General features: G+C 36.8%; 1 long non-coding RNA gene across 2 annotated transcripts in view; it reads left to right on the top strand.

Moving 5' to 3' along the window:
- The first annotated feature begins 763 nt into the window (after positions 1–763).
- LOC141422614 (uncharacterized) overlaps positions 764–15,125 on the top strand; it is a 133,547-nt gene continuing 119,185 nt past the window's right edge. Inside the window, exon 1 of one of the 2 annotated variants that reach the window (XR_012447324.1) lies at positions 764–1,039. This is a non-coding gene — a long non-coding RNA (uncharacterized lncRNA). The remainder of the gene's footprint in view (positions 1,040–15,125) is intronic. The other variant, XR_012447323.1, reaches the window with a different exon arrangement.

Here is a 15,125-nt window from a genome sequence, read left to right as displayed (position 1 = left end):
GTTGATGATGAACAAAGTTACATGCTGAATAGTACAGTCAAGGAGATTCTCTAAGGGGTTGACATTTCAACTGAGACCTGGAAAATGAGGGGTTATTTCTGAAAGATGAGGAAATGGTTAGGAAGATAAGGTGTAAAGATGAGCATAAATACAGACCCTGAGATGAGAGTGAACTTAGTGTGTTTAAGGAGTTTTAAATAAAATTTAAAACTCTAAGTGAGTAAAGCACAGTGACCTAGCAGAAGAGTGCAGAAGCTGGAGATAGAACTATGGGGAGTACAAATCAGATCATGCAAGGTTTTAGAGACTAGAAGGAGTCTGGGCTTATTTCAGAAAAGTAAGAAAATATTAAAGGCTTTTAAGCAATAAAGGTACATACTCTGACATTTTTAAGTGACTGAATAATATCTAGAAAATGGAGTAGAAAGAAGCAAGATGTAAAGTTAACTGCTTTACAATCTAGGTGTTCAGGTGAGAGGTGACCATGGTTTAGACTAGCAGGGTAGTGGTGGAGATGTAGAAATAAGTAGAGGGGTTCAAGAATATAGTTTGAAAATGAAATCAATAAGGTTTGCTGATAGAAATGAAGAAAATCCAAATAAACATGATTCCATTGTCTCGAATAAGGAAGACTAGAAGAGAGATGTGTTAAAAAAGTAATTGGGTTATGAAGATCAAGAGTTCAGTCTGGAGTATATTTTGTCAAAGCCATTTTTAAGGTATACCAGTAGATGTGGGAAAGATAGATGAGTGTGGAGTTAAGGAGAATCTAGGCTGGAGATAGAAACTTAGGAGGCGTTGGCATATGGGTGGTATTTAAAGTCATGAAAGGGACAAGCTTCCCAAGAGAATGTACAGAGAAAAGATAGCAAACCCAACAGAGCTCTGAAATTTAGTCAGTTGGAGGAGGACCTGATAAAGAAAATGAAAAGGAGACCAGGGAAAAGAGACAAAGACCCATAGATTGCAAGGTCACTGAAACCAAAAAAGGTGTTTCAAGAGGGGGAAATCTTTCAATTCTGTTGAATGCTACTAAAAGGTAAGTAAGATGAAGATAGAAAATTATTTGCTTTTTGATAGATTTGAGGACACAAAAATTACTATGACCTTAACAAGATCAGTTTTTATTTGAATGATAGAGTCAGAAGCCACTTTGAATTAAAAGGAGAATGGAATAGAGTGAGGCAGACAGATGATATAGAAAGTTTACAAATTACAAACTGAACTAAAATATATTTATACATCTGAGTTTAATCTATGTTCAAGAGGCAATGTAGTAGCTACATGGAATGTGAAGATCATAGAAAGTCTTCACAGCTTTTGGGGGGATTGGGTGTGGTACTGGCTACCAGGAAGAGAAATTCTAGAATATGTTTTAGTACTGGTAGGGATGACTCAGTATATATGAGAAAATACTTGATGCAAGAAGGAGATAGATGATAACTGAAGAAGAGAAATACATGGAAAGGTGAGAGGGTATATGCTCTATAGGACAAATGCAACAATTTACCTTTGATAGGTGGAGGAATACTTCTTCCATTTTAACAAAGAAAATAAATGTATGTATAGAATTTGTAAATTTACTGTTGGGTGCACAGGGCACCTCAATAAGCTGGCTTACTTTTTTTCCATAAAGAAGAATAGGACTAACTAACCATCTCAATGTCTACAGGTAGAAGTATAGGAACTTGGAGAAAAGAAATGTTGAATGTATATCTAACATTTGAGATCATGAATTCAGAGTAAAAATTAGTCATCCCAGTTGTGTGATTCCCCCAACCCTATGATCATTCTGAGGCTCAGATTCAGGTACATCGGAATCAAACATGTGAGCTGATACAGGCCTAGAGATTTCTCAGATGCATGTAATGGACAAAGAGATGAACAGAATTGGGAACATGTCAAGACAGAGACCAGAATGTTGGTTTATGGAAAAAGAGATAAATTAAAATAGGTTTAATAAATAGAGATATTATGACAGGAAGGAGACGCTAGAAATCTCAAAGAGGATGAAGAAATGCTGCAGGATGAGAAACTGAGCGAGTAAGGAGGGGACAAGCTGGTATGAGAGTAAGATGGGTAAAACTAATAATTAGGAGATGCTGAAGATTACATGATAAATCCATGATGCAACAGTGGGAGCGAATGAGGAGGAATGGGATGAAGCTGTCAAGGAACTGTCACACTAGGGGAAGGTCACACACCAGAGAGGGAGGGTAAAGGAAGGAAGTTAAGAAGGTGAATGTGGTTAACATACTCTCCATACAAGAATGAATACAGAATTTTTAAACCTGTTGAAATCAACAGAAGAAGGGGACTAAGATAGAAAGGAGAAAAACAGAGATAAACTAATTTGTATTATAATAAATATATAAGTGGAAATGTCACAAGGAAACTCCCTGTGTAGCTGTCTTAAACACACAAAAATGTTACTTATTTTCTTTTACAAATCCAAAGAACGGGAGGGTAGAACAGGACCTCTCTGAGGGTTAGGGAGTTGGTACCACTGTGGGGGGAAGAGGTTGGGAAAGGATGTGGGAGGGTGAATAAGGTGCAAATACTCTATGTGTACACATGTAAGTAAATGCAGAAGTGATACCTGTTAAAACTATTCCAGGAATGGGGGAAGGGAGATAAAGGAGAATGATGGACAGGGTGAGTTCAAGTATGATATATTGTAAGAACTTTTGTAAACACCACAATGTACCCCCACCCAGCACAAAAATAAAAAATATGTAGTACAGACAGGATATCTCCCCCCAAAAGAAAGAAAGCATAAGGCCAGAAACTGGCCTCTCCTTTACCAGAGCCCAAGGAAAGCAACAGTTCTAAGATATGTGTATACTCCATGAATGTTTAAATAGCCTAGCAAGATGGTGAAATGTTGGAAAATGAGATCAATATTTAGTAAACAAGGGAAAATAGCAAGAAAGTTGGTCAATTTTCAAGAGAAGATGGTGGGTATGTGGGCCTGAAGTTTAGAGTAGCCAACAGGTGTGAAGTGGTTGAAATGCAAATGAAGACCACCGAGAGAAAGTGGGCACCTACTTCACTCAGGGATCCTGAGGACATGCTTGTGCTGAGAAGACAGCATTCTTTGAGACCAATCGGTTTTCAGCTTAGTTGAGGAGATAGAATTGATGAAGTATGGGAGGTCCCTGGACATGAAAAAGGCCTGTTGAGCAGAGAAATCTGAAGAGTCTGTGACAGAAGGATGGATAAAGTCAGAGGGAAGAATGGGCACCATGTGTAAAGTTGAGACCATGTGTAAAGTGATAGGGTTGGGAATGGAAAAAGCTGTCTGAGATGAAAATTGATGTGAGGTACAGTGATATTTCCCTTAGTCTATTAAAGATGTCCAACTAGAATATGCTTGATCATATTTCAACTGCCAGAGCAGATGCTCCTTTTGGCCATTAGAAAAGAATGCCAGTCACTGAGTAGCACTAAGTGGCAGCATCTTACTTCATACTTCATTACCCAACAATAGATCCCCTTCTCCATTGTCATTGGCATAGCTCAGTCTATTTAAAAATCAATCCTGTCTGTAATGTATCCTCCTGAACTTGCTGCTTGTGGTGATGCTCCTCACAGACTCATGATAGTAGTCACAGACAGGCTTGACAATGCTTCCATAGTAAATGCACCATACTGACTATTTCCTAAGGAAAAGATCTGGTGATGATGTGTGTTTCTAAAACAGGTCCATTTTCAAGTATAATGAAGGAGAAAGAAAAAGACCGTAGAATCTGGTAATGTTTTCAATGGGAATGAACATCTCTTTCACTTGTTACACAAAAGGTTGTTCCCAACCAAGTACAGATACACTGGAAGAGCCAGAAACAAACCATAGCACCTGTGCAGGCCCAGCTAGAGCAACCCTTCCCTGTGCCACTGGTTGTGCCCCAGACCCTGGTGTACACCAGAACCCAAGGAGCTGGGAAAATAGGACCCAACGGAGCAGCAATGAGAAGGTGTATATGACAAAGCCCTCAGGAAAGAAGGGGAAAGAGGGTTTTTAGCTATTGTTCTGAATAACAAATGTATCAGGGCCACCATGACATTGTTTTTTTGGTTTGTTTGTTTTTTTTTTTTCTAGTAACAAACTTAGAATTCTTCCATTGAACAAAAGAAAAGGGTAATTTCTCTCTGGTGAAGAACATTGGAATCAGACTGAATTTGACTCACTAAGAAAATAGAGAATGTAATGATTATAAGTTACTTATGCCATTTTAACTTTCCTGTCTATAAATGCCTTCTTAGAGAAACACAAAGTTACCTATTTATCAAAAGGAACAGAAGACTTTTGCTCTTTAGGGGGGGAAAAGCCAGCTCCAGGAAGAATTAAAATTTTTAAAACTGTTTTTAACAAGTTATATACATGCTCATAGTTTTCTCAATGAAGAAATATAAAAGGTGTTCTTTGTTTTGCTATTTCCCTGATGTTACGATCCCATTCCTTTCTCTTTCTCTTATGCTAAAACATAGTTTAGATATACTATAAATGAAATCCAGCAGCACTGGTGTGAGGAAGTTGAGTCCGGGCAATCAGGAGAAACTTTTGCTATGCCACAAACAGGAAAAAAATATTCAGGCCCCTGAAGCTGTTCCCTCAGCTCCCTTGTCCACTGCGACAGGAGAAGGTGCCTCTGGGGCTGGAGTGAAGCACAGAAAACCTATCAGAGAGCACACTAACAGAGAGAGCAGATGACCAAATTCATGCCAACACCTTCCTTCCCAGCACTTGACCTATGAGAGCTTCGGGAGCCACTGTCACTGCAGCATGTCCCACTGAGGTGAGCAGCCTTAGCCCATCTCCCTTCTCTTCACTAATTCCTCAGTGACACCCCAAAGTCAGGCTCCCCAAGACAATCACTGCCATTTATTCTACCTGTGGTCCATAGCAGCAGCCTGGTCCAAGACTTTCTTGACCCAAGGGACATTTTCTCAGAACAAACAACACAGGAGTGAACTAGCATAAGGGAATGATCAGTAGATTGATTGACTTATTGGAATAGATTTATCTCTTTTTTTTGTGTGTGAAATTCTGAAATTCCCTACCTATTATTAACTCTACAGCCCATAGGTGGCAAGTTGTACTTCATTCCTTTTTAAAAAATTATTTAAATTGACAAATATCTATTTGTGGTATACTTGATGTTTTCACATTGGTATACATTGTGGAATGGCTAAGTCAAATTAATAAATGCATTATCTCACATACATAACACTTTCTGGTAAGAACACTCAAAATCTACTCTTTTAGCAATTTCTAAGTATTCAATATATTGTTATTAACCACCATCACTATAAAGTACAGTAGATCCCTGTAGATTATCTCTTGAAGGCAGTAGTGATCCATAACTCACCAAGGAGAATAATGTGGTGTGGATCAGGAAGACTTCGGGGGAAAAGAAGCAAAGAGAAAATGACAGAAACACAAAGGAAATAAATACAGGCAGAGTCAGGTGGAGGAAGAACAAAGTGAGTGAAATGAAAGAAAAGGAGATGAAGCATTGTCTCCACATTTCTCAACACAGGCCTTGAGCATATGTGTGGATTCCCAAGTGCAGATTTTATACATTGGACTTGATTGTCACGTTTGGTCACAGGGTCCCACCTGGTGGCCTAGCAGTAGAAAATGTGACCAGGCTTTCTCTGGGTTGGGACAGGCCTAGATGACAGGGTAGCTTAAATGGAGCCATGGAGGAGTGATTACATGGTTTGACTCTTCCAACTTATTTTATTATTACTGTTGAAGGATAAATATAGAAAGGAGAGAAAAGCCACTCAACTTTGAAAAGAAAGTCTAGCAATTTCTTTGTGGTATGTTTAGTCTCCTGCATTTACCTCAACTTTATTTTGAGTTTAAGGGCAACTACACATTTATAAATCTGAAATAAAAAATGAAGGTAATGCTGGGATAAGAAATTTTTTGAATTAACTCTGAAACTATGTAAATTATTCTGCTTTTAACTTCTATTTAAATCTTCTCTTTAAAATGTCTGGTGATTCATTTAAAACTATTTGAATTAATATTTGTAATTTAAATAGCAGTATTATCCTTAATCATGATATATTATATATTTTATTAACATATCATGATCCTATCTATCAAAATGGAACAGCCAAAGCATAATGTTATGTAGTTATCATTCTGACCATCACAGTCATCTTCACGATTGGCACCCAACTGTAACTAAATAAAACTATAGCCTATACTTATTATTAAAGGTATAATCAAATTGGCTCAGTTCAATAACAAGAAACCAATGTGGTCAGAACTAGCATTATACATGAACATATACATTTAAGCTGGAAATGTCTCATTTTTTTCATTTTCATTCATCCATTATGTTTATTGAATTGTCTACTATGGTGCCAGCAGCCTGGTAGATGCAGGTTTACTTTGAGTCCAAATTCATTCACTTATTATAACAAAACACCATTAATTGGGCAACTTACAAACAACAGAAAAAAAAAAAAAGAACTTTGTTTCCAACAGATTGGTAGGCTAGGAGTCCAAGAGCAAGATTCCAGTCAACTTGGTGTCTGATGAGAGCTCTCTAGTTTAGAGATGGCATCTATCATTATACCTCACATGATGGAATGGACAAAGGAATTGTCTCAGCCTTCTTAAAGAAGGAGGTACTAATCCTATGCATGACCTAGTCACCTCCCAAAGGTCTCACCTCTTTTACTATGGCCTTGAGGGGGAGGATTTCAGCATGTGGTCTTGCATCCAGTCTCGGGGTGGATTTGGAGAGATGGTAGCAGTAATATAGGTCTGGCAGTAGCTACAGGAGAGAAGGAAGCATGGGGTACTTTGGGAACACCCAGACAGTACTCATCAGGTAAGTCTTGATGAGGAAATAACCTCTCAGCTGACACTAAGGGAGCATGAGATTTAACCAGCCAAGGCTAGGTAGAGTGACAGGTTTGAGAAGGCAATTATGGCCAAAGGAACCACCATTTGCAAAGCAGAGGAAAGAGAAGGCACCATCACTTAGGGTGACCATAAGGAATACATGATGACTGAGTACACTGTGGGACAGAAGAATAGGAGAAGCCAGTGATCATGAAAGCCATATTGAAATTTTACTTCATCATGAGGGCAATCGAGCTCCAAAGACTTTCTTTATAAGTATCTTATGATAATGTGATTTTTCGTTATCACCTAGTGATTATATTTCACAAAAATAATTAAATAAGCATTATATAACTTATTTTATGATACTGTGAAGAAAGTAACTCATATACCATGTTAACTTACATTTTGCACAAAGCTTGCAGCATATATATAGAATAAAACTCAAACCAAGATTTCAGAAATGACGTTTATGCTTACTTTTGGGAATTATTTACATTGATACTATTGATCAAGTGAACAAAACTTTATAAGTGCAGTTCTGAAAATCCAACTGACAATAAATTGATTTTCTGAAACATTTCCTAAGCATCACTCTCTCACTCCTCAATATGCAAATGTTTGGCATCAGATTTTTAATAAAAATCTAAAATATTTATAACAGTTGCTAATGATTAATGAAGAGCTCTTCTGAAACCCATATGTTAATTATTCATATCATCCTCTATTTTCCTAATCTATACCAGACTCTGTTCTACTTTCCTTATTTATAAAAATTAATTAGTTAATTTCAAAATATTAAATATATGTTGAAAATAATAAATTTAGTATGGCTGTTTTCTCTACTACCACCTGTTATATGTTGATATGAATTTGAAATCTTAAGAAAAGTGTGTGCTTCTGAGTATTTCAGAAATGTCTCAAAAGACATTGTTTATGTTAGAATTTCAAACTTGGAATTACCATAAGAGAAGTAATTCACAGAAACATTATATATATTATTTAAAAGTTAAATACCAATAAATCATCTATACCATATACAATTCCGTTTGGAATCAGATGAGGAAGCTACTTAAGAAAGCAGTAATCTGTATCAATGACTCTATTAAGAAGAACCTTCTAGCACTGACATTGAATCATTCTAAATTTTAAGGCAAAAAGGATTGATTTCTATATACATCATAACTAAAGCATATCTATTTAGTAATAATTTTCAAAGCAAACTTTTTTATATTTTACAGCATAGAAGGCAAGTAAGGAGGAATATTTTGAAGATTCAAAAATCTGACTTTTGACAATAAGTACAACACTAAAACCAAGAAAGACATTAATAACAGTGCTAAGGCAAAATGCTTCTTTTAATTATCTGAATCAGCCTGGCTTGTGTCATAATTTTCCAATTTCTTGTTCTTAGAGAAAGGAAAGGGAGAAATAAGAAGTAACATATGTTACTTCTTATGTCACCTCATTTAATCATTTAATATTCACAACCAACCAGACAGTAGATGCAGTCCCTGTTCCTCAGATGAGAAGGCGACTTGTCCATGTCACAGCAGTGGCACAGGACTCAAATTGAGCCCCATCCTCTACTGCATACATAGCCCTCCCTGGCAAGATACTATTTAGATTCAAGTACTAAAAAGAGATACTTTATTGTGACTACTTTTTTCTATATCCAGAGTCAACGGTCTTAGGGAGGGATGATAATATCCCAGCTCAGCTTGTTTTAACTGCCAAGAAATTAAAGCATATGTTAGCGCCTTAAGAGGACCTAGTGTGTTTATAATAGTTTTTCTATGCCCCAAAGAAGATTAAAACAATTTTTAAATACCCCTTATACTAGTTAGGGTTAGATTTGGGTCCTTTCCATAAAATCCTAAAATAAGATACAAGACTCTCTTAAGAGTTCAGAGATTGGCATCTGTAAGGCATCTGAATTAAATCCCTGATTCCTACCTTTCTGCTTCCATGTTCTAGTATTTGAATATCAACAGATCGCCTCCTAGTCCAAGATGAACTCCGAAGCTCCAGGCGTCATATCAGTGTTATAAGAATAAAGGAAAAGTACAGAAAAGCCAACGACTAGGCCCTTTATGCTGACTCGACTCCCTTTGGCTTTCCCAAAAGTCTCAGAAACTACCTCCACTTGCATCTTATTGGTCATACCTAATGCTGAACACTGGGAAATACAGACTTTTATATCAGATGGCCAAATGTCCAGCTAAAAGTCAAGGAAGGTTCTATTGCTCTAAAAGGATGAATTTGAGGTAAACAAATATCCCAGTCTCTGTTACAGTATATGTGCAAAGATATTAGTAAACTAAGTCCATGCAATGCTAAAAAATAATTACTGATCAAATTACTTATCCCTATACGATTAGATCTCCACTTAAGGTGATTTTCATGATCTCTGACATCTTAGCATTTCAGAACTTTGCCTCCACTGCATGCCTCGTAATCCTTCAAGCTCCCATTATTACACCCAAGCATCTCCCCAAGAAAATGTGTCTGCCCCACTCCTGCCCTGAACGGAGTGACCACATCTTCTCATTTTGTGTCTTAATGCCCCACACGGTGCTTCATACATAGGAATTACACAATGTGTCATGAACAATTGCCATGGGCAAGGCAATATATTAGATGCAGATGAAAAGACAACTCAGAAACTTCCCCAAGGTTCTAATAAAACTCCATCAGACATACAAAACAGAGACAGCAATTCTTCCCTGTCCAGTGTTATTTGGGTCCTTCTTTTAACAGCCCATTGAAAGTATGTTGCTGGATCAAAGCTTTAGGTTGATTGTTGCAGAGGTCACAGAGAAAGTGACACTGACTTAGTCTGTAAGTGAACTGACAATGAAGAAGGAAAGTTGATGTGCATATAAGGAAATATGATTCTGGGTAGAGAATGAAAGGAGGAGAAAATGTACAAAAAGAGCTCTATGTACATGTTCACACACACATACACACACTCTAGCAAAGAATAATCTGCTCTAAATGCCTGAGTTTAAAAAGATGGAACTCAAACTCATTTGTCCTTTTCTTTTATGATTCAAAGGCAAGGTATAAAAGGTCTGAATAAGAAGAGGCCAAGTTAGCCTTAAATGTTTTTATTAACTTGACCAGTTCGATGACTAATTCATCTCTAAATTGGATGGTTTTATAGGTACACATTTAGGTTATACCATGCCATATTAAAACCAGCTATTAAGTTGATTAATACTAAACTCATTTTCAGGATACACTGCAAAAAATTCTCCATGCTTGATGCACACTTAGAGAACCTATGAGAGGTATTACAATATGAGCAAAGGTCAAAACAAAGTTAGTTGAACACCAAATGTGAACCTGCCATGCGGTGCTGCGGACTTTAAAGCAAATGCCTTACCAGGATTTTATAACTAAGTTGCAGGTAAGGAAAATGGTTTCATGATCTCCTTTAGCTAATTAGGTCTCTAATATTCAGTGGGCTCACTGATAAAATGAGGTATGGAAGGCTTGAGGCAAAGGTTTAAAGAGCCACTATTAAAACTTTTCAAGATTGTGCTTTATGAGGTTAAACAAAAAGAAATTACTCATTTTGTCCAAAAGTAAAACAGCTGGAAAAGAACAATGAATAACAATTTTTAAATGTTTGAAGAAGATTGAATGCTTGATCATGAGATATTTGATTATGAAAAACAGGTCACACTAAGGGGAAGTCACATATAAGAGAGGGAAAGTAAAAGAAGGAAGTTAAGAAGGTGAATAAAGTTGATGTATTCTCTACACAAGAACAAATACAGAATTTGTAAACCTGTTGAAATCACCATAAGAAGGGGGCTGAGGTAGAAAGGAGAAAAATAGAGAAGACAAACCCAAACCAATTCAGGTTATAATACATACATACATGGAAATGTCAAAAGGAAACTCCCTGTGTGGCTATCTTAAACAAACAAAAATGTCACTTTTTTTCCTTTTACCAAATCAGAGAACAGGAGGGCAGAACAGGTCTTGTCTTGGGTTGTACTAGTGGGAGGGGAGAGGGGAGGGAAAGGGTGTAGGAAGGTGAATATGGTGCAAATACTGTGTACACATGTATTTAAATGGAAAAATGAGACCTGTTGAAACTATTCCAGGAGTAGGGGGGATAAGGGAGAATGATGGAGGGGTGAATTCAATTATGATATATCTGATATATTATAAGAACTTTCGTAAATGCCACAAAACTTTTGTACCTCCACTCAGTACAACAAATAAATAAATAAACAAAAATCATGGGATATTTGTAAGCAGAACCATTGCTCATGATCTCCCACCATGTCCTCCTCATCATTCCAAATCAAATGATTTTCTCCCATTTTCATTCTACTTGAATTTTCCTAGCTGATCCTTGGACCTAAATTCCTTAACTTGGGGTGCTCTGGTTTATTAATTATCCATTTCCTTAGGAACACATACCTTGCGTGGGCCCGATGTGATTCTTCTGAGTTGCCCTCATTGATTCCTCCTCCTTCATCTGTCTTTATAGGCATTTTTTTTGTCCCACTCCTTTTCCTATGACTATAAATCCTCTATCTGGCTTCTTCTACCCTTTGTTTCCATTTCAATGTTTAGATCTACACTATGACTTTAAATATATATATATATATACACATATATATATATGTATATATGTATATATATATATATATATATATGTATATATATATACATATGTATATAATAAAACATACATAACCCCTTATCTCCTAAATTTCATCTGAATTTCCAATTCTCTACATAGCAATGTCCATAATACTTTAAATCCAATGGGCCCAAAACTCAATTTTTTCTGGTAGCTTCCCCTTCCCTCTGCATTTCCTGTGTCCCCCATCTCAGCTTTCCCATCCTTCCCATCACCCACACCAGAAACATCAGAAAGCAATGCCAGCACCTAAGGAATAAATACCCATATCCATCTACTTCTGCCACATCATTAAAACCCAGCCTCCTCCTTTCCCAACTTATCATTTCTTACTTCATACATCACAACAGTTTTTTATTTTGTTCTCTCATCTGAGGTTTTCCATATGTCCAATCCACCCTTCTTACTATTATCAGATTTATACCTGCAAACAGAGGCTTCATTAATGAATTTCCCAGTTGGTAAGCCTTCCAAGGGTCTCTCTCAATCATCTATAAGTCTAAGGGTTTTTTTTAATGTGGGATTCTCACTTTTCTAGTCTTGAATATTTTTGCTATTTTATTCTTGGCAAGCAAATAGAACTTTTAACTTCTACATGACCGTAACTATTTTCTTACCTTTTCTACATTGGCTCAAACTGTTCCATCAGTCTGTACTGCCATTTCTTCATCCTCTCCCCCAGTGGAATCATATTTAGATAAACAAAGCCCCAGATGCTTTAAGGCCCATTTTAGTGAGAAAGGACAGTATCTAGGTAAAATGTATATCTAAAACGAAAGTCTAAAGTAAGATAAATGTAACAAAGACATAAAATAAGTACCACTATCTTAAATGTAATATGTGGCAATAAAATAAACACAAAATCATCACAATTATTGAAGGTGCCAGTCTTAGGAGGGCCTTTGAGACTGTGAGACTGTCTCAGGTGATGTTACTGAAATCATATACTATTCATTAAAGTACTTTTCTATTGGTTGGCTATTTGAGTATGGCCTTGAAAAGTAATTACAAAAATGCAAGCAAAATAATTCCCTTTTGTCAGCCACACTAAAATCATATCATAAGGAAATACATTCACATATCCATCATCCATTTCTTTATTTGACATGTCTTCTATAGCATTGCTGCTGAGACACAAAGTTCAACAGATCAAGTAGAGAAGATGATATGGGTAACAGTGACTAAAGAGTACAAAGTAGAGTCTGACAAGTGCCACAAAACAGAGAGAAAGATCATTCATTTAAGCTAAAGGAGTCAGATAAGCAGAAAGAAGGAAACACTGTTTGAGATGGATCCTGACAAATACATAGCATTCAAACAAGCAGCAAAATGGCATTCCAAGCTGGAGAAAACGCCCCAAATACAGTGGAGGATATATTTGTTGAGTTGATGATGAGCATTCTGGCTTAAGGGTTGAAAGTGGCAAGGATGCACAGTAGGAAATATCTGGGTGTGGTTGATGGTGATGAAGCTGTCACAAAGGGCCATGAGTGTCAGGCTAGATAGAGCTTGGAACTCTGTGTTCTGTAATCTTTCATCACGGGAGAACCATCGACTAATTTGTACTTCAGGAAAGTAACCAGAAAGCATTTTTAGAACTAAATTTTTGAAAAAAGGGGGAAGTGCTGGGGGGGTTGGGTTGGACAAGAAATAGCAGAATAAAGGAATGGATACATCAGTGAAATCTTCAGGTCTTGGAAAATCCTTAGCTATGTTGATGTAGTAGAAGATAAGAGACTGGGAAATTTCAGACTTAGTGAACAAGAAACTGGAGGTACTATCACCAGAAATTATAAAAGGAGGTAGATTTCCATCTGACACTGAGAAAAAAGAAAAGGAGATAGAGGGTCAGGTTTAGGGGGAAATGAAGGGACTTTTCCTTAAAATACTTTTTTGCTTTGGTTTTAGGGCTTTTTATGGTTATTGTTGTTTTTGAGGCAGGGTCTTTCTCTTTTGCCCAGGCTGGCCTCAAACTTGTGATCTTCCTGCCTCTACCTCCCCAGAACTGGAATCACAGGCATTAACCACCATCCTCAGGCTTTAAATTACTTTTCTCTAATAATGTAAAATGACTTCTTTGGCCTAAAATCATCCTTCTAGCTATTTCCAAGATCATTCTGAGCCTGGACTATTTTTACTGCACACTACCAGCAACTTCTGTGTTTCCACTGACCTTCTTCTTGCCCCCACTAACATTATTTTTAGCATGACACCCCATCCCTCTTACTTTCAAACTCTTTTCCTGGCCTTCTATAATTTGAATCAGAACTGGAGAAAGTAAAACTACTTCATTGACATAGGGAATGGATTCATTTGGGTCTCAAAAAGCAGCTGTCTTGTCCAGCACCAGTGGCTCGTGTCTGTAATCCTAACTACTCAGGAGGCAGAGACCAGGAGGATCATGGTGGGAAACCAGCCCAGGCAAATAGTTCACAAGACCCTATCTCGAACAAAAACCCATCACAAAAAGGGACTGGTGGAGTGGCTCAAGGTGTAGGCCCTGAGTTCAAGCCCCAGTTCACAAAAGAAAAAAAAGCAGCTCTCCCATCCCACCTAGTCCAGATCCACTCATCCCAAGTTCCTGAGTCAGGGAATGGGAAAGACAAAGTCTCACACCTGCATTTTCACCTGAATCACTCAAGGGCTGCTGGAAGTAAAATATTTTAAGCACTTTCAAGATATTTCAAAGCCTCTGAAATGTTTCTAGTTGTTGCAACTTTTTATATCAATAAACTTGGATCAATTATTTTATATTGTCAATAGCTTTGTTTCATAAGCTTGTTTACTGCTTTTCTTAAAAAAAATAAACTCGCTCCTATAGTTAAATTATGTCAAGTATCCAATTATGTCAAGAGGTTATTAGAAAGTTATCCTTAATAATAATGATAACAGTGTTTGAAATTATAAAAAAATTTAATTCTTGTTATTTATTCTGCTTAACATGCTTACTTTTAAATCTTCTTGAATACCAGAGAAACGCTGTAATTCCTGGAGGTTTTGAATAGTTCATAACCAACATTATCATTTTATGAAATCCAATAAACATAGAAAATGATCCTAAAAACTTAATAACTTGGGAAAGCACCAGCTTATTATGTAATTATTAGGCCAAAACTTTATCAGCCAATAATTCTACAAAGCTGATTTCAAGATTCAGTCCTTCTTATGAAAAGAGGACCTATACACAGGCTTCTAGGCAAGGTTTCCACTTTTAATCAGTCCTTCAATTTTATCTTTGTGTTTCTGGCATAACAAATAGTTGAGTTGCACAAAATTATGCTGATAAAGATATCATATCATCAGTTCTGTCATCATCCACACTAAAAAGAATAATTTTTATTCACTGAGGACTCAGGAAAATCTAGGTTTAGATAGTTTGTGACGTCTCATAATTCAAACTTACACAATTGCCTATTCTCTGCTATATTTGCTCATTCACTCAACCATTCATTAAACATTTATTCAGTATCTATTACCACAAAGTACTGGGAATGAGTACAGAAATAAATAAAATACAATCAGTATCATAAATGTGCATATTATCTTATTTCCTAGTAGTCTGCAACATCAAATTATCAACACCAAACAGAC

The sequence above is a fragment of the Castor canadensis genome, chromosome 4 (assembly GCF_047511655.1).
Source record: "Castor canadensis chromosome 4, mCasCan1.hap1v2, whole genome shotgun sequence".
NCBI classification, from domain to species: Eukaryota; Metazoa; Chordata; class Mammalia; order Rodentia; family Castoridae; genus Castor; species Castor canadensis.
Note: the sequence above shows the minus strand (reverse complement) of the source record. Positions and strands in the feature narration are given on the sequence as shown.